The sequence below is a fragment of the Pinus tabuliformis genome, chromosome 1_2 (assembly GCF_031772625.1).
Source record: "Pinus tabuliformis cultivar Carrire ecotype Pingquan chromosome 1_2, CPIR1, whole genome shotgun sequence".
Taxonomy (NCBI): domain Eukaryota; kingdom Viridiplantae; phylum Streptophyta; class Pinopsida; order Pinales; family Pinaceae; genus Pinus; species Pinus tabuliformis.
This window is the reverse complement of record NC_142298.1, coordinates 702,669,612-702,690,661: the sequence shown is the minus strand read 5'-3', so window position 1 is coordinate 702,690,661 and position 21,050 is coordinate 702,669,612. Positions and strand designations below refer to the sequence as shown.

At 37.9% G+C, this 21,050-nt stretch overlaps 1 long non-coding RNA gene across 1 annotated transcript; it reads left to right on the top strand.

Annotated features, from left to right (window-relative positions):
• Positions 1 to 2,041: 2,041 nt before the first annotated feature.
• LOC149207673 (uncharacterized) lies at positions 2,042 to 6,767 on the top strand. Its single transcript, XR_016252697.1, has 2 exons — positions 2,042 to 2,967; positions 3,109 to 6,767. It is a non-coding gene; the product is annotated as an uncharacterized LOC149207673 (long non-coding RNA).
• Positions 6,768 to 21,050: the final 14,283 nt, after the last annotated feature.

Below are 21,050 nucleotides of genomic sequence, written 5' to 3'. Positions count from 1 at the left end.
CGGTGCTCTCCCAACTTGCGGTTTATTGGGGTCATCTCTTCATTCTACCTGCCTCCGTCACCAAAAAAATGCAGTCCATTGCTGCAAATTTCCTTTGGGGCGGGCGATCCTACCAAACAAAATTTCATCTTGCGAGGATGGATCTTATCTCAAAATCGAAGAAGCTTGGGGGATGGGGCCTCTTAAACATGCGGCTCTTTGGGAGAGCGCTCATCTGCAAATCACTTCACAGGGGTATTTTTGGGAACAGCCCATGGAGCGCCCTCATCAAGCAAAGGTATCAAAAGGGCAGGAATATGGATTTCTGGTTCAGAAGGTCTTCTCTTGGCATCAAGCATGGCTCCCCCATTTGGTGCAGTTTCAAAAAGATCCAATCTTTTTTCTTGAAGAATCTAAAATGGACTTTGTTCTCGGGCTCATCTGTTCTCATTGGTATTGACCCTACCTTATACAACCTTGAATCAATGATTCCTCCGGTCCTCCTCTCCTTCTTCCACTCTAGGGGTATCTTCACCTGGTCCAAACTAATTGACTCATGGTCCTCTCTGGAACCCATCTGGAAAACTGATCACCAGCTCGCCATCCCTCCTCCTCTCCGCCCCCTATGGTCCTCTTTCACAAACCATTTCTCTCATCGGGGGGTCCTCCAACTAGGCACCATGGATGAATTAATCTGGTCCCCAAAATCCTCCATCCATCCCATCACTGTCCGATGCATCTACTCTGCCCTCTCTTCTGCTCTCCCTCCTCCCCCCGTCATCTTCCCTGTCAAGCTATGGAAAGCCCCTTGTCCTCTCAAATCTATCCTCTTTGCTTGGCTTCTCTTCCACAACAAGAATCTCTCCTGGGATGTTCTCCAAAAGAAACGCTGGCTCGGCCCTGGTAGATGCCTTCTCTGCCTGGATGCTGCGGAAACGAACTTCCACATGTTCTTTCATTGTGCTGCCTCCTCGGCAATCTGGTTCGAGCTCTCCTTGATTTTTGGATTTCCTCTCCGTTCGTTCTCATCTGTACAGGATGCTTTCTTGTGGTGGGCCTCTCAAAGCCCCACCTGGCGCGCCCTTTTCATTCTTACATGCTGGCACATCTGGAAATGGAGAAACGGTTGTATTTTTCAGGGATACAGCTTGCCGCTCAATTCCATTATCTCCCTGATCTCGGGTGCTTTGCCCCAGGATTAGTGCTGCTCCTCTCAGTTTTTCTTTCTTGTCGGAGTATTCTGTTATATGTCTTTCATGCTCTTTCTGTTATATGTCTTTTGTGCACAATTTGTTACATGCCTTCTCTTTTTTCGGGGATCCTAAACTCATCCCATGCTCCTTGAATATGCTCTTTTGGCAATGCCGTTTCTCATGTAACTCTGATTATTATATGATCTTAATATAATATATTCTGCTTTTTCTCTCTGAAAAAAAACAAGAATAACAGTAGATCTTCTAACTTTGTTATCTGGGTAAATTTACTACGATACAAGGCATAATTTTGAGTTTCTTTTATAGTATTTGGATTTTGGGAAAGACAATTTTGGTGATTTGAGGAGCTGCAGTGATTGCATAAAACAAGGAGTCCATCCATTCACATATCCAGAGCCATGACCTGATTCAATGTTGAGGATTTTTAGTTTCTTGATTAGGGTTGTCGAGATCAAAAAATGGAGAGAGTGAACCTTCAAACCTGCGCTACAATGGCCATGGATTTTTAAATTATCAAATTTTAAGGTCACTGTTAAGCCAGAGACAATATTGGTGTATGTTTGTTGGGATAAAGGAGATAACATTGGTGTATAAGCATTTTGCTGGTTGGGATGGTTTTTTAAATTATCAAATTTTAAGGTTATTGTTAAGTTAGAAATAACATTGGTGTATATTTGTCTAAATAATAATTGTTAAATTTGCAAAACATACATACTTAAAATATATATACTTTATTCTTACCTGTACTTTTTTCTAAGAAAGAAAATATGTTCTTAACCACTGAAATAATTTATATTTATGTAATTATTAACCATAGATTTCTTCGAACGCACTTTATCCTTACTTTCTTGACCGTGTCTCTGATACTACTACGGAGGGCTTTTGCCCTGTGAGTACTATCATTGGTATCGAAACTACGCATCGAGATATTTATTTGTTGTGTTGAACAGTGATTTTGTTCCATGTATTCTGGGTTGCATTGTGCCCTGTTTTATCTTCCCTGTGGCTCTGTTGCAGGCTGTTTTATACGCATACAGCATGAGGCCGAAACCTACACCAAAGAGATTGAGGAGGAATCTCAAGTTCTGAGAGAGCTATTCTGGATCAAAGACTTCAGGAATCTCAAGTTCTGAGAGAGCTATTCTGGATCAAAGACTTCTTGTTGGTTAAATAGTTAGTAGTTAAAGTTAGTCTGGTTGGTTAAATATCGAGTAGTTTTATTAAATCAGTCCATGCAAGCAAGAGTCCTTCAATGGGGGTTGATTTTTCATCAGCACCATTAAGCACACATTGCATTATATTCATGTATTTTATTGAAACGACAACAAATCTTGAAACTGCGTAAACTAGGGTTTGCTCATCTCTCTCTCAATAATCAATCCCCTTTCACGTTGCAGTCTCATAGTCAGGTGTAAGGGTGCTTCAGAAGATGGAATTGATGCAGCCCACGATGCAAACCCTAAAGGTATGTTTTTTAGTCATTTAAACAATGCCCTTCATCACAAAGTCGAACACAGTTTCCACTTTTATGTAAAATAGGGTTTGGAGGAGTTCTTTTACATGTGATACGAAGTTCAAATTTGATCCTGGATGAAGAGATATATCAACAGTAATAGCATTTTATTAAAATATGACCTTGCCCTTCAAATTTGATCCTGGATGGGGAGCTAAATCAGGTGACTACTCCCTGAAAGAAGGTTGGGCCATGCCATTGGGTAAAAGAGCACCCCTCAATCTCGGCATTGGAATAGAGCAATGTCACAGCATTCCGAAGGTAAGTGTTTTCATTTGGGTCATGAGATATAAAAATAATTCACAGCTGGAAATCTTTCAAAAGAAGTATCTATGACCCATCCTGGATTGCCTTCTGTAAATCTGAAGCTGAATTGTTCCTTCATCTCTTTCTCAATTGTAGGTTGTCTGCGGCTGTTCGAGAGCTTATCCTACTTGATGTTGGCGTCCCAGTATTCACTAGGTCCCTGACTTGGGATCACTTTTTCAATATCTTGGCTCTCTTGAAAAACAAGCTTGTTATAAACCAATCTACAACTTGATCCCTGGATTTATTTTTTGGAAAGTATGGTTGATTCAAAACCACATTATATTCGATGATACAATGAAAATGTTGGACCAAAATTAAACACTTTGTTATAGCCATGACTAGAGAAACAATAATAACGAATCTCTGAAGTAAGAGCAACTTTAATCAATACGAGAGAGAAAAAGTTTGGCTTGATACCTGAAGTATTTCAGAGTTGGTCAAGGATCAGCACAACACAGACCACCTCAGCATACACCCGCCTAGTCTGGGGCCTCCCGACAGTGACAGTAGCGTTGATAAAATATCAGAAGAAACACATTCTTAGGTTCAATGGAGTGTCTAAAGGAAATCCTGGTCCTTCTGGTTCAGGAGGGAGGGGGAGGTAAGGGGGAAGAGGGAATTTATGATCCAGGAGTTTTTGTATGCAAATCCCAACAGTGACATAGTAGCGGTTGATAAAATATCAGAAGAAACGCATTCTTATGTTCAATGGAGTGTCTAAAGGAAATCCTGATCCTTCCGGTTCAGGAGGGAGGATGGAGGGGAAGAATTTATTATCCAGGAGGTTTTGTATGCAAATATACATGGAGCATAGGTTTTAACAAAAACAGTATTTCAGAACTCACTGACAGCGCTCAAGGGGATGAATTTTTTCATAGCTCAATGATGGAGATGTCATTTGTATAGGAGACTCAAAGGTAATCATCTCAGTGCTACAGGGTGACCTGCCATAAAAAATTTAGAGAGTCAGCAATGGAGTCCAAACATGCCATGAACTCCTAGGATCCTTCTCGTCTATGAAGTTCCTTCACGTCTCAAGAAAATACAATCAAGAAACTTGATCAAATGGCCAATGGAGCAGCCTCCATCACGGATGGAATTCTCAAACTTCTGGATGCGTATGGACATGAATGCACAAACTTTCCACAAATCCTGGAGACCTTTAAAACTTGATAACAGAGAGAGTAACAGAGCTTCTTTGATGTGCCAAGCGACACTGAATGAATTCAACTTGAGTCAGGAAGACACAGGAAAAGAATCTTGAACTACAGCATTTTAAAAATTCAGCTACAGTTTATTAAGGAGATGACGTTTCTAAGTATTTCATGGTGTTTATAACAGTGATAAGTGCCTTTGACATGACAAAACCAGTGTGTCTATGTCATGACAAAATCAGTGCATCTATCTGCCAGTAAAAAGAGCTACAAATGCAGTTCTGTGAAGCTAGAAGGGGGAAATTGTTTTATGGGAGAAACCAGCAAAATTATCAAGATAAATGATTCATTGTCATCCTCAACATGTAAAAACTGGTTTTTCTAGTTTATAAAGAAGTTGATGTTTCTAAGTATTTCACGGTGTTTGTAACAATGTTAAGTGTCTTTGACATGACAAAACCAGTGTGTAAATCAGTGCACCTATCTGCCAGTTAAAAGAGCTAGAAATGCAGTTCTGTGAAGCTAGAAAGGGGAATTCTTTTATGGGAGAAACCAGCAAAATTATCAAGATAAATGATTCATTGTCATCCTCATACATGTAAAAACTGGTTTATCAGGCAATATAATACATTTCTTCTTGTTCAAAAAAAGTTTTGAAGTTTTTTTCATAAAAAATATCTCAAGATGGAAAGTTGTCCCACTTGCCCCGAACTCCAGCCAAGACAGCATTCAGCAAGAATGCAGAAGAGTACACCATAATTCCATAGCTAAATACCCTGGAAATATCGTTAGAAATGAAGTTCACATATACTCCTTGAGGATATATAGGTTCACCATTATGTCTTAACCTGTCATATTCCACTCGATCATCACGGTCACCTAGAAGATAACTGCCAATTCCCCATTTGACCCAAACCAGGCCTTGCAGAAGACTATATACCCATCTCCCACAACCCTTCTTTATACCCAAGCTTCCTCCTGCTACAATGCTCCCTATCTCTAAAACAATGACACCCCAAACCATATGACGCCTTTTTCCACTTAAATATAACTTCTTTCTCCTAATTAAATACAAATGCAAGCAGTCCATGCCCAAAGCAATACCAATGGCTGCCATTATCACAGCAACTCTAGATTTAGAGAGAGGCATAGAGTTTATTACATACCATTTGCTGGAACTTCCTTCCAACCCAATAAGCACAGCCCAACTGATAGAACAAATCAAGTTCACACAACCCACTATTAAGGACAAGGATCTTATGCCTACAAGACAACCTCTAAAGCTCAGCAGTTGGCAAGTGTTATTGGCATTACACTTGACCAGAGCACTGGTTATAAATGCATTAGCGGCAAAGCCAGTTCCTTTGCTATCCACAACATAATCCCTCACTGCCCTTCTGGCTACCAGAGAGCTGGAGAAACCATCCACTCTTAGCCAGCTAGTACAACGGTGACTAATATTTCTATGAACCTTGGCACAATTAAGGAACCAGTGCTGTATTGTTCTTTAATTAAGGAAGCAGTCTCGTATTCTTCTACTACTACCGTTGAGTACCCTCTGCTGCTCCGAGTAATGAAGTTTTCCAGGACATCCGAAGCCAATACTCTCATTTCTCTATCTACTTGATCTTTAAACCTAAGACATCTGATCAGCAGCTTTATCCAGTCATCATCACCTGCTCCACTCACTGGAATGCAGATACAAGTTCGCTCTTTCCAAATGAATTCTGGATCAATATCAATTATTTCACAGACTGCAGGGGGATCCACCTCTGAGTCACCCTCTGTCAATCTCCCATTCTCCACATGCAACAGGCCCTGCTTGCACGCGTGGCATCCATTTCTTAGGCAGTGCAGACATGGAAGTAGGCACAGAGCATTAGACAGTCGTTTCATAGTTCCACACATCTGACTAGCAAGCATGATTGTGGTCTCTTCATCTGTCCAAAACACAATGCATCCACAAACCCCTCCACATCCACAGACCTCTGCAGTGACTGCTGCAAACTTTAAAGGAAGGCACTGGAGTAACTGCTGCAAACTTTAAAGGAAGGCACTGGAGTAAGATGGAATTCACACCATGGGCATGGTAAATATATTTCATGAATTCCGTCAAGGAAGGATGCAACATGTTGTTTGATAGCATAATAACATCTGGAGCATAACGTGTGCTCAGTCCAAACCCACTTATGCCCTTCAATTTGGAACCTCTGTTGGTGGCCAGAACATCTCTGGCACCAATCTCCAAATCAAGCCTTCCTCTTAACAGGCTTGTAATAAAGACTGCTAGACTGCTAAATTTCCTAAGCAGGCGATTCCCACATCAGGAAAACTAGCGGATCCCGTTACAGCTTCACTGAACTCAAGCTGTGCTAAAGGAATATGAGATAGCCATGCCAGCCAGCCAACCAAGCTTAGAATGAACAACTTAACCATGCCTTGGCTTCTCTCACCGTTGTTGAATATCGCCATTTAAAAAAAACACACTGAGAGTGAGAAGTTTTCCCAACCTCGTTAACAAAAACCCTCTTTCCTCACAGTCAATCCCTTTTATTTTTTTCCTCCTTGCAAATACTAATAGTTGCCCTCAGCGTATTAAAAGTATTTAGCTCACGGACTGTTTTTTATGCTTTTTCAATAAGCCATGAAAGGCTTACATATCAACTGTTGCAAAATGAATAAGTATGAAAGGTGGAGAAAATGACAAAGGTGGGTAGACGAAGGCTTGAGAGGTGGAGAAATAAAACAGAATATTTTTTATATTTTTTATTTATATATTAAAGTGAATAAATCCAATAAAGTGCATATGAATAACAAAAACAATAAAGTTCTTGACCTTCCAACACCAAATTCGGCTATGTGGAAGGTAGACAAATTATGGATAGTATCATCCTCTCTCATGAATTAATCCACTCCCTCAAAATCTAAAGGAAACCCGGTATGATGATACAATTGGATATGTCACAGACCTTCAACAAAATCAGTTGGGTTTACATGAGAGAAGTACTAGCAGTGTTTGGGTTTCACAAAGATTGCATAAAATGGATAATGGCGATGGTTTCAGGTGTTTTTTTCTCAATCCTCCTGAATTGCTCCCCCTCTCTACCCTTTAACCCCTCCAGAGGCATTAGGTAGGGGGATCCGATTTCACCCCTTTTTTTTGTCTTAATGGCAGAAGGGCTCAGCCGCTCCATCACTGCTGCCTTGTCTTCTAATGCCCTTTCCGGCCTCAAACTCTACACCTCCTCTCCTCCTTCCATGCACCAACAATTTGTGGATGATACTTTGCTCATGGGCCTCCCCACTGCAAAAGAAGCATCCTCCTTCAAGGCCATTCTCTCTGATTTCTCAGTTGCCTCTAGCACCTCCATCAATCAAGAAAAATCCAAGTTGTTCTTCTTCAATACCCCTCCAGCTATTCAAGGAAACATTGCTAGAATCCTTGAATTTCCAATAAGCAACCTCCCCTCCAGATACCCGGTGTTCCCCTCACTGACAAGCCAATGGCTCGTTCTACTTGGGAAGCTCTAATAATCAAGTTAGAAAAGAGGCTAGCCAATTGGACCTTCATATCACTAAATCTGGCAGGTCGCCTCATTCTAGTGAAATCTGTTTTACATACTATTCCTCATTATTTATATTCAGCTTTGGCTACCCCTAAAGCGATCTCCAACTCAATCGGAAATCTGCAAAGGAACTTCCTTTGGAGAGGTTCGGAAAAGAAACAGAAGTGGGCATTAGTTGCTTAGGAAAAAATGTGTAAGCCCAAAAAAGATGGTGGCCTTGGACTTAGGGACCCCAAGATCCTAGGAAAAGCCTTGGGACCTAAAACTCTGTGACGACGAATAGTAAACCCCAACTCCCCCATGGGGAACCCTTTGGAAGGCAAAATATGTACCCACCCACTCGTAGGAACAAATTTATATGGCTCAATGGGAGCATAAAGGGTTCAGTCATATGGAATCAGGTGTGGGAAAACTGGACAATTATCCATAAACACAGTTTCTGGGAGGTGGGAAATGGGGATAGGGCCCTCTTTTGGGAAGATGCCTGGCAACAAAGGCCAGAACTTGATAAGGATAATTTCAGATAGATCAAGAACGAAATGCAAAACATCGGCAAAAACAGGGTATGCCATTATTGGAAACCCAGCATTGGAAGTGATCGGTGGAGAGAATGGATAGATGAGAAACAGTGGGATCCCCCAATCAACCCTCAGGTGTGGCAGGAGCTCTCGAGTGAACTCCAAAAAAGACAAATTCTCTACGACAACTCATAGGACAAGATCAGATGGGGGGAAACCCCAGTTGGGCACTTCAACATAAAGGAAGCTTATAGATACATTGCTCTCCATGACCAACTTCAACCGGAACTTAAATGGAAATCGTTGTGGGAAAGGAAACACTGGCCAAAAATCTCTATCTTCCTATGGCTTATAATGCACAGGAAAATTCTTACTTGGGATAATCTCAGAAAAAAGGGATTCATTGGACCCTCCAGATGCAACCTATGTCAGCAAAAAGAAGAAACTACAAATCATTTGTTGAATGAATTCCCCTACACGAACAGGCTTTGGAACTAGGTGTATCTGGTCTTCAGAACAACAGATCGGGATCCCTCCTCAATTCTAAACACCATCAAAAACTGGCGTTCCTATTTTTCCCACAATCCTCTTGTTAAGAGGGCATGGAATCTGGTCCCAGGTATCGTATGTTGGGTGCTTTGGAAGGAAAGAAACGCCAAAATCTTATGGTGAACCTCACTTCAGGAGGAAGTCACCCTCTCTATTGTCAAGAAAACTATTTGGGAATATGTGGCTTCCTCTATTCTTCAGGGTCCCACTCCTAGCAGCTCGGATATGAGCATTCTTTCCTTGTTGGATCTCCATCTCACTCTCGCACTTATGGCCTCCTCTACTTCCAAAAATAGGGGACTTGCTTGCATGTGGTCGCCCCCAGAGCTAGGGACCCTTAAACTCAACTACGATGGTGTGGCCAAAGGCAACCCGAGCTCAGCGAGCTTTGGGGGGGTCTTCAGGAATGCTCAGGGGGGAATCCTGTGGATTTATGAGGGCAACATTGGCACCTCTACCAATAATGTTGCCGAACTTCACGCTCTGGAACACGGGATCACCATCACAAAACACTACAATTTTAGCCCTCTGATCATCGAAGGTGATTCGACTCTAGCGATGTAGGTCAGTAGGAAACTTAAACAAGGAATGGACGTTGCCAAGGTGTCTGACAATTGGCGTTTAAACAAAATCTTACAGAGAATAAAAAACAATATAGAAAGCATGGAAGGACTTCACTTCTAGGCAATCAGAAGAGAAGGGAACAAGTTGGCGGACAGGTTGGCTAACGAAGGCACGACAGGTAACCTCTGGTTGCGATCAAGGTCATGGCATGACCTGGAATACGGTGATCTCCGTCAGCATTGCGAAGTCATAAATGCCAAGGACAACCGGAAAAACGAACATCAACCATTCGAAGATCCCAAGTCACATCAATGATGGATTAAAAAGTTTGGAGGATTGCGGCTCTGACAAATATCTACCCTAGGTCGCCCTCCTAATGACAGTCGTGCCTTATAAACCTCCTGCGGCTCTATTCTCCCTCGGGGACGTCGTCCTTCTATCCAATCAGTCTTGCAAGGTACCCTCTCTACCACCTAACTCTGGCACCTCCCACGCTCCACCTTCATTCCCCTTCCCTCATCTCCTCGCCCCTCGAGGCTCTCCCGCCCCTATGAATAACCCCCTCACCCTCTCCTCCCTATCATCCTGTCTACTCTAGTCCCTTGGTTTTACTGCCTCCCCCCTATTATCAACCTATTGTTCGCCCCTTCCCCTCCCATGGCTTCTAAGCGAAGTTCTAGTCCCGCTCCCAGTTGGGGGCGCGATCGAGGTCGAGAGTCCTCACAATGGAACTCCTTAGGCTCTCCTCCCACCACTCGCACAGAGTCCTCGGCAAGACGCGCGACTCTCAATTACTCTATAGCTGTGAACCCAACCCAAGGAAGAATTGCAAACTTAGAGGCTCAAGCCAGAGCTCTAAGAAGAGTAGTTTCCTCGGATGAAGTTGTTTATGACTTTGCCTGGATACCAGACCCTACGCTCACCAGAGTAAGGAAAAATCTTTATGCCCACTCTATCGATCTTTGGTGGCAAATGAAGACCATCCTTGGCCTGGCTAGTCGAGAGCAGGTAGAGCTCTCTAAGGTGGTGGAAAACAGGGTTGACAGCCTCACCGAAAAATTCGTGGTTTATGTGCAGTTTGTCCATCACTGTCGTTTTGTTACAAGAGATTCTCCTCATTACACAGTCTTAAAGAAAAGGGCTACTGCCAAGATGCATTCGCCTGCAGACTGCTCCCCCAGTGAAGTGACAGGAGCCTCCTCCATGGTGCCACAAGAAGGGAGCAGCGAATCAGCGTCGATGACGACCCGGTTTCCGCCAACCCCTAATGCACACAGCAAGATCCTTTTTGTTTCTTCTCCCTTCAGATTCGAGGTCGCGACAGAGAGCAGAATAAAATAAAGGCCCTGGGAACAGACAGTTTTGGTTCGTCTCATATTTCTGGTCTCTTTTTGGAGTCAACATCAATTTTGGACTCTGTTTGTCTACTTGGTTCTGATCATTGTAATTCTCATAGCAAACATAGCTTCTTTTTTGTTAAGCTTCATTGTAATTCTATCAATTTGGCTACTAGGATGGCTAGGGTCGTTGGCTTTTGTGCGAGAGAGACAGTGTTGCACAAACCAACTTTTGTAAATACCTATATAGTGATATAACTCATCTTATTTAAAAAAACAAAAACAGTAAAGTGAATATAATAGAAGATTCTCCATAAATATAAAAGTGAATTAAAAAAAAACAAAAACAATAAAGTGAATATAATAAAAGATTCTCCATAAATATAAAAGAATAAAAACAAAAGAGAGAATATGGATAAGATTTAGGAAGAAAATGGACCTAATATTAATTTTTTAATTAGTAAGTCAATAAAGCTAATATGAATGGAAAATTGGGAGAAAAAATATGTTGCTTCAATGTGAATATAATATTTTTAATGTTTTCATTTTTCGATTAAAAATATTTGTTTTTTTTTTTTATAAATATTTATATATATCTGAAAAAGATTGAAAAAATATATATATTATATGAAATGCATATTAGTTTTTATAAATAATTATATATGATTGAAAGGGGATTTGTTTTTGAGCTTTCTTAATTTATAAGAAATAATTTTTTTTTGTAATATTTACATATAATTTAATAAAAATTATTTTTTTGATATTTTTGGAGGGAAATATTTATTTTTATAAATATTTATATATAAATTTATAGGGGTAGAATATGTATATTTCTATAGATATTTTTTAATTATGGTTGGAGTAAGCGAGATATATTAGGAATTTATGACTTAACAAGAGTTCAGACTCCACGAGGGTGGGAAAGCCTACTCCTTCAACCTTATCACAATGGGCCAAAGATGTGCCCCATGGGATTTGAAACCGAGTTAACATCTCATTGTGCCGACTACTCGGTCATCTCATGAGGAGATTGTATGTCACCTTCGTAGACTTTAACAATCAAATCATTAAGTAGAGGTGGGTCCTTTCTTCCACAATCAAGAGGGTCTCATACATCAATTTGGTGTCTAACTCAGTGATGATCTTAAAAATATATTATTATTATTTATAAACAATAAGACATCAAGAAATGGAGTATATTAATTATACAAAGTGAGAGTATTAGATATTAATAGTATAATTTAATACTAAAAAATAAAAGATGAAAGAACAAGTTAAGTATGATCTACATAAGAAAATGTTGTTATTTTCTAAATGTATGTATAAGTTTTAATACAAATATCTAGTTCTATATCTGTCTTAACTTACTCTGTATAAAATTGAATCAAATTCAACTTCTGCCACTGACACAAGGGATCCAATACCTTCTTTTTATGACTTCCACTACTGCCACAAGGGAAATGCTCCCTTCTTTGCCAAGCTTTTGTAGTCATTGTTAAGGATCCACTCCCTCTAGTTTCTAACTTATTTTTTCTTGATCTCCAACACAGGCATTAAAAAATCTCCACATGAACAAGTGACTTGATCATTACATACAATAGTGATCCGAATCTTTGACTTGATTGGTTTACAAACTTACTTAAGTGTGAAATCAACTTAACCAAAACACAAGAAAATATTGTAAAGAAGCGAAGATAAGCAGTAGAGAAATGAACAAGAGATAGAATGAGATTCTTAACAAAGCTCACCCAAATGTGGTCTATGTCTCTAGGTCTGCTTCTAGTAGACTGGCCTTCTTTATTAGATGCAAGAGCCCAAATTACGAAAGGAAGCCTTCAATCTGCTACAATTAAATCTCTCATCTATTACAACAACAATGTTTTTACAATGCCACCAAAATTCCCCCTTAGGACTCCAAAGCTCAATCTAAACCACTTATGTTAACAAAACTTGCAGGAAAAAAAAATATTACAAAAATGTTTGGCTTTGAAAGCATTCACAACCCAATATTGTTGTTTGATGGAAAATTTTGGGTATTTAAAAATTTGCAAAGCCGAAGACCCAAGGTTAGCCTATGGGCATTGCATTCCATAATCCTTTGCAATACTTCGAGATAAAAACTATATGATATGTGGCTACAATCAACGTGGATCATTGTGGCATATTGGTCGAGTCATTGTGCTATGATTAGATTGATCACACGGTTGAATCGTGGGCCATCCAAATTTATACATTGGGTAACAAATTACGTTAAGAGGAAGGCTTTTCACTTCGATTCCAACTTCTCATCGGTGTTTCATTGGTTAACCCACGTTGTCGTGTACTATTGGTTACAAGTCAAACCCCATCCCCTCCAACTAATGAAGATTAAACTTTTATATAGTATTAGTCCCCTTTGACCTTAACAAGTGGTAGTTACCATGATGGTAACTTGTTACACCTGCAACTTGGAGGTGGGAGTTCAATCCCACTTGATTGAAGTTTTTAGTATCAAGATTCGACCTCCTTGGCCTTTTAGAGGCTACCACATGGCAGTCTTTGATTGGCCCACATCAATTGTTATGTCATGCCACATCCCAACTAGATGTTGTGTCATGTGTTGACTGGGTGTTTTGTTAATTGATCATTGGATGCAAGTTGTACGCCACATCAACTCCCTCTTCCATGTGTCAACTCCAAACTTTGCCATGTGTCCTTCATACAACTTGCACCAAGTCACCTGTACGGACTGCCATGTGTCACCTCTGTCCTTTTTTTCCAATTTTGCAAAAGCTTCGGAATGTGCAATATTTCTCGTATAAATTTCATTTGAGGTTGTTCGAGTGGCATTCAAAAGTTGTCGTCGAACTCTTCGTCATGGCACCCTTTGCATCGAGTTTCAGAACCTTTGATTTTTGAGGCATTTTGGATCCTCCCATGGCCTCAAAACAAAAAATGTACTAACAACATTAACTTTAAAACAACCAATAGGATTCAAGATGATATTGTCATCTGCAGGGGAAAATATTTTGGAGGGAAAAGAAGAAAACTATTTTTTTAATTGTATTTCTGTCTTATCTCCTTTTAAGTTTACTCAAGTGCCAAGTGTAGACACACGTTGGATGTGGAATCAAATTTGACATCCAAGTAGTACCCACTCTGCATACTTTTGAGTAGACACATCCAAAAAAAGAAGAAAATACATGAAAAAGGTGTGTTGACAAAACACTTTTTTCATAAATTTCTATTTTTTTTGAGATATGGATCTACTCAAAAGTATGCATAGTGGGTACTCGTTGGATGTGAAATTTCATTCTGCATCCAACGTGTGCCTACACTTGGCATTTGAGTAAACCTATAAGGAGATAAGCCAAAAAGACAATAAAAAAATAGTTTCCTTTCTTTTTCTTTAAAAATTCATAACTCTTATTTTACTAGCTTCATTTGGAGGCTCATTTTATACCTCAAAATTCACCTAGTGAATATTAAAGTTATAAAATATCGACATTTCAAAACATAAACTAATTGTTGTGCCATTCATTTCCCATGATGATCCAAAGCATTATTCTCAAAGAAAGTTCCTCCTTATGAAAATATCATCGATCTACCCCATAACACTACCCTAATCATAATTTTGTCTTAATGACTTGCCCTTCTCATCCTTTAGCTAATGCACCCTCTTAGTTCACAACTACCAAGTGGAATATCACATGGTAGAGATGATCATGGACAATGATACCCAAAAGAATTAAACCTTCATTTCCCTTTATCAAAGGGTTGGCTCTATTCGTCACTTCTCACCCTCACCCTTTTTGCCTTTGTTGAGTTGATGAAGGGTATTGGTCCTTATTTCCTAGAAATAATGTCAAGGCATTTTTGCTATTGGTTCTAACTTCATTGATTTCATTATATGCCATGTCACCCCTCTAGATTTTATCGATTTGTTGCTAACAATTCATTACTAGAATGCATGCTTCACCAAGTATGATTCTCACACAAACTCATACACTCTCACTAATGTTCATCATACATATCATGTCCCTTTCTACATCCACCCCTAAACCCATATTTGGTAACAACATGGTATAGCACCTGGACCTTTATAATTGCTTGCATCTATGTATCATAGAAGACAACTTAATGAGCCTTCCTTAACATGAACAACCCTGGACCCTCCCCTCACCAAGTACCACAAAATGTTTAGTAAACCTAAGGCCTTGATATTTTTCATGTCCTCCATCTACATCAAGTTCTTGATATTTTTCATGCTAACAAGCTCTGGGGAAACCTCAAGAACTTTGTGCCTAACCAACAATTTATCTCTTCTATGGGATTTTTAATTTCAACTCAATGTATTCAACCCAACCCTTGTAATGTGAAGGAACTTATGAACTAGCCTTCACTTGATTCTACAACAGAGCTCAAGCATGTTGTTAGGGGCATTCATTCACTTCAAAAATAAATTTTCATGCTATTTGATTATGGTCCAGAAAATGTCCAACACCTATGGCCTCTAAGGTCTCCTACATTTCAAACTAGTTGTTCATATCCCCATCTTCCAAAATCCCTTTATTATAGAGTGTGACGTGTCTCCTTACGCTGGTGGGGTCATACCCAAGCAGAGAGGCCACCTTATCCTATATCATTCAAAGGGTCATTTCTTGCCACACTTTAGTGACTGTATACTAACACATTTTCTACCTTAGTCTAACATTGGCATCACTATTTGTTAGGGAAAGCAACAATATTACACATAGATCAACAACCTTTACTCTTCATTGATTTTCAATCCTAACTCTAGGAGAATATCGACCATTAATTGAGAAACCTATATACAATAATGTTAGTTGGGCCCTATGACAAGGTCCACCAATTAGGTATTTTCTCTCCTTAGCCACTCACCTACCATGATATTACAACTTTTTGATGTCCACATACTTGCATTTTAACCATAGAAGCAAAAATATGTGCTTCGCTTTGCCATCCAATACCCTAGTATAGTAAATCACACACTATTTCTTGATTCTTTTGTCTATTGTATCATCTCTCCTTATCTTGTGGTTTATAAAGGTAAACTTCCTATCCAAGCTTAGTGGTTTTTAGAGGATGTATCTGCCACTTGCTTTCTTCATTTAGTTTCACAAGTAAAGACATTTGCAACTTCAAACAAAGAGGATTTGGTACTAGAAGTAAGACACCAAAATGTGAAATGCATTAGTAACACATAACTAAAACAATAAATATTAATAATATAATTTAATATTAAAAATAGAAAAAAGGGAAGAATAAGTCAAATATGATAAACCCTCCTTTTATATAAGAAGAGAACCTTAGTACAGATAAACCCTCCTTTTATAAGAAGAGAACTTTAGTACCAAAAATATTATATTTTTAAATGTATATTTGAATTTTAATATAAATTTTCAATTCCTATTTATATTAATTTTATTTATATCAATCATTTAAAAAAATTTAAAAACATCTTTAAAAAATGTTTATGAAATAGATATATTTATATGTCTACGGCATCTTGGATAGATGGTGATCAAGTGCTTTGTTAAGGCACTCCTTGATGTGAAGTCACTAGTTTAATTCCCCACCCTGATTAAGGTGGTATATTGGACATGATGAAGATAGATGGTGATCAGGTGCTTTGTTGAGGCACTCCTTGATGTGAAGTCACTAGTTTAATTTCCCGCCCCGATTAAGGTGATATATTGGATATGATGAAGATATAGTCCTACCAAACTTATATATATATATATATATATATATATATATATATATATATATATATATATATATATAGGAAATCCACCTTTAATGACTTCTGTCATTTACCATAAATACTTTTTTCCCTTATAAATATTCATATAAATTAATTATAAATATTTTTTTTATAAACATTCATATAAATTAATTAAATTTTTTCCATAAATATTTATATAAAATTGAAAAAGAAACCAGAAATATTAAATATATATATATATAGATAGATAGATATAACGAAATGTCTATATCCATATCAAAGAGAAATATTAATGATTTTCTTTTATGAAAAAAATTCCTTTCTAAATATTTATATATAATTTTAAAAAATATGTTAATGGCTTTTTTAATTATTACGTTGACCTTTATGAGAAATTGTTGTGTTAAGAATATTTAGTTAATTAGATAAAATAATAATTTAATTTTAATAATATAATTAAGTTAAACATTTTTAAAAGCTATCTATTGAGGGAAAAATATCACTAAAATCATGCATCAAACTAAATGCAAAAGTGCATCCATGACAATCTTCCAATGCTAAATGCAAAATATGAAACCTAATCTTTCATATGATAAGCAAATGCAATGCCAAAACAAACTTTAAAGCAAAATTTCCTTAAGATATAATGATGATTTTTTCTCTTTTTCAAAATGCAACTAACGTAATCTAGTGCAAAAGTAAAAGAGAATGCAAGAAAGCCAACAAATATGAAAATCTCTTTCACATCAATGATTTGCAACTCAAAGATACTTCGATAACTACAAAAAGAATAACACTTCCACTTTCACTTTTCGAAACACAAAATGCAAAGCAAACACTTCCTTTTGATTCCAACGAGACAATTGATTTGTAATCTATCGTTTGTCAAAGAGAACTTAAGCAACTTCCACAATATCTACTAATGAAAACAACTTAAGACACAAGAACCAAAAGTGATATGCAAAATATGTATGAACACACAAAGACTCTTCAACATAGGTAATTGATCTCTGATAACTGACGAAAAGACCAATGAGTGGATGAAGTTTGACCTAAAAGACCTAGAAACCCTAAAAGGCCAATCAAACTTAAAGGACACTCAAACCAAGTCAAAAGGTGATTGCAATCAGACAATAATAGAGTCAATGAAGATCACACTGGTAAATCACAGGGAGTTGTGAGAAATGCATCATGAAAGATAGGAGAAGACCCTTGCTTGCCTCTCAAGCCATCTGACCCATCACAACCATCTCTCTCCACACCTAACCCACCTGCCATACAATCAAGAGGAATTAGCATTCATGTTTTCACAAAAAGGACAAAAAGAAAAAGGTTGTTATGTTCATTCATATGCACATCAGTTAAGTGTTTGATTAGATCTGATTGCATGCTTAGGTTAGTTAGGATTTCACATGTGTTAGCTTAGAATTATTCTGAAGCAAGACATCTTAACAAATAGCTAGATGAATGGTGTGTTTTAAGCATTTATTTCAGTCTTTCATTACTACAGTAGATAATATTTCAATTCTCTCAATTAGGGTAAAATTCCCCTTTCTCCATTGGTAATCAAACTTCTTCTAACTCAATAGAAGGTTGGTTTGAGAAACCCTAGTGGTATATTGCCAGCTCAACAGTAACAAAGAGTGGACCCATTGCATCTATTTGTGTATACAACACTGTCACCTCCAAATTTGTACGAACCCCGGGTTGAGAGATCTAAATACTTTCTTGTTTGAATTCGTTGTCATATGCAGAACTTATTATTACACCACTGATTATCAGAAGTTGAAATTATTCCCATCCACTCTCAAGGATGCAGCTTTGTGCTGGTTCATGCATTTACCTGGGGATAGCATCACCACCCGGGCTCAGATGCAGCAAGCTTTCAATAATAAGTATATGGACTATTGCAAGTCCAAAGACACTAAAGAGGAAATTTTTAGAATGACCTTGAGGCATGATAAGTCCTTAGAGGATTATGAGGAAAGATTCCAGCTTAGTTACAAAAGGGCCAAGTGCACACTTGATCCCGAGTCACACAAGCTAGTCCTTCTCAGGGGGGTCAGGGAAGATATTTTGGATACCTTAAACCTGCTATCAAGAGGGGACATCTACCAGCTACCCTATGAAGATATCAAGACCATCTTTAAGAACCATTATAGGGAAGCTAGGAAAAAGGGTAGGGGTAGTCAAACAGTGGCCAGCTCATTCTCTTCCAACACATCTATAAAAGGTGAAATTGGAAACATGTTGGAAGATTTTAAGAGTGAAATGCTGCAAACCCTTGCCCTACAGATGGACACTATGCAATCAAGAGGAAGCAAGAGGAAGTAGAGAGAGCATTAGCCATCTTCTGCCCCAAATGCACAAGGAGGCACCCTAGGAATGAATGTCTATTAAACCTTATAGAATTTTGCTCGGTCTGTGAAGAAAACCACTCCACAAGTAAGTTCCCTTCTCTACCTAGACTAAAAGTTGTATATCAGGGAACTAAAGAGGTGACTGAACAACTCTGCTACATAAATCAAAGGAGGCCTCATGGGCCTCGGCGATACCAGCAGGGAATACAAGGGTCATCCTATGCATATTACAACCCTAACCAAAACACATCCATTCCCTCTTGGGGGCCCCCTGCTCATCCCTCCTGGTCTACACCTTCTCCCTAGTATTTTGCACCTCAATACCATTCTCAGTTGACCAACTAGCCATTTCAACCATATACCCCTCCACAACCTCAATGGAATGCACCACCCCAAGGGTGGAGCCCCCAATACAACAATGCTCCAACTTTATTGCCTTCACCTCGTACTCAACCACAACTTTTACACCTTGTTCCACCTAAACAACCTCAAATGCCCGCCCAACCAAATCCGAACCCGAACAACAATATGTTTCTTTTAAAATAATTAATTAATTATATAAAGTAGTAATTTAATTTTAATGTTATAATTAAGCCAAATATTAAATTGATGTATAAGATCTCTTTATTTGTGGGATAAGGGATCTGTTTATATGTAATGATTTGATTATTTAAATAGGTATCCCCTCCACATGGGTTCAAATCTCATATAGGGACATCTTTGACCCCTTGTGATAAGGCTCAAGAAGTAGGCTCCCTCACCTTTGTGAAGGCTCAACTCTTGGTAAGTCATAAATTCTTATAATTATTAATGAGTTACATATTCGTTATTGTAAAACAAACAAACACAAAAATAAAGAAATATGAATAACCCCAACTACTAAACATATATTAAATTTTTTCTTAATCGTTCACCAATTTAGATTTGATTTAATAATGGTAACTAGGGGAAAATAGTTATTTTACAAGCCTATAGGGGCGAGTGACAAAAAATATTTTCTATAAATGTCCAACTCCCAATGTCTAAATAAGCTCTTTACACATGATATCTTATTTAGTGTGTGTGGATGGAATCATTTAGTATGTTGCTTTAGTTGTAGGTCTTTATAAGATAAATCTTTAGAAATCCACCATATTTTGATTGTTTAGGCAATGTAAACAATGTTTTACTAAAAACTTGTGTTTTTTAGTGATGGATGAAAAATATATGGTCAATTTACTAAGTTCAAAGAAGTGCCCTTATGATTTATAAGTTTCAACTATAATAGAAAACAACAAATAAAAAAATGATTTTTATAACCGTAAATCAACTTCCCATAAAAAAATATTAAATACAAAAAATAAAACTCAAAACTAATGTTGTGAAAGTAAATTCAAAATTCAAACAATTTTGAAAATGAAATTACTAAAACTATAAATAATCTATTAAAAAAATATGATGTATATAAGTTAGCTACCTTGAGGGCAACTAATTGAAATATTGTTTCAAAATTTGGCTATTAACAAAAGAGTTACCTGTTCTCCTTCCATGTTTTGTAGTTTGTATGCACTAAGGCCAATTTTTTCTACAATTTGACATGGTCCCAACCATGTTGTTGAAACTTTGTGTGTTTCCTTTGGGATTATTCATCATATCCCATTTCAACACTAGATATCCAACTTAAAAATGTTTATCTCCAAATAAGTGTCTCTCATTATCCTATTGTTCATGGATATAAGGCCATGTTATTGAAACCATAATACTACCCTTGGCAACCAATTCAAAGGATCGTGCTTTCATAACTATCCCTATGGAAATATGTATTGTAACATTACATTATGCTTCTGCCTAAATTGTTTAGAGTTCATAAGGCCATAGTTCCTTATCTACATGTTATAGCGAATAAAATTTATCTTCCTATCATCATTGGCTAATGTTGCATTAAAACCTTGTAAATGATTTGGGAGGAAATTTCTCTAAGAATCAATTTATTGGAAGCATGTCTAGGAAATATGTGAGGAGGAGCAATGACTCCCATAAATCCTCAAATATACATAGTCCTCTTGCAAGTACCAATTGCCTATGCTTCTGAATAGTCTCATTTCTTATTTTCTTAGTTTAGGGCACTCTTTACAAAATATCAAATTATATGCAGTAGCTACAACATAATTATAAAATTGTGCATAGTTTCTCTTGTACTTATTCTCACACATAGTCTAAAAATAAACATGAATTGGAGTTTTTACCATTTTCCTATTCCATTTCAAGCATTGGAAAGAC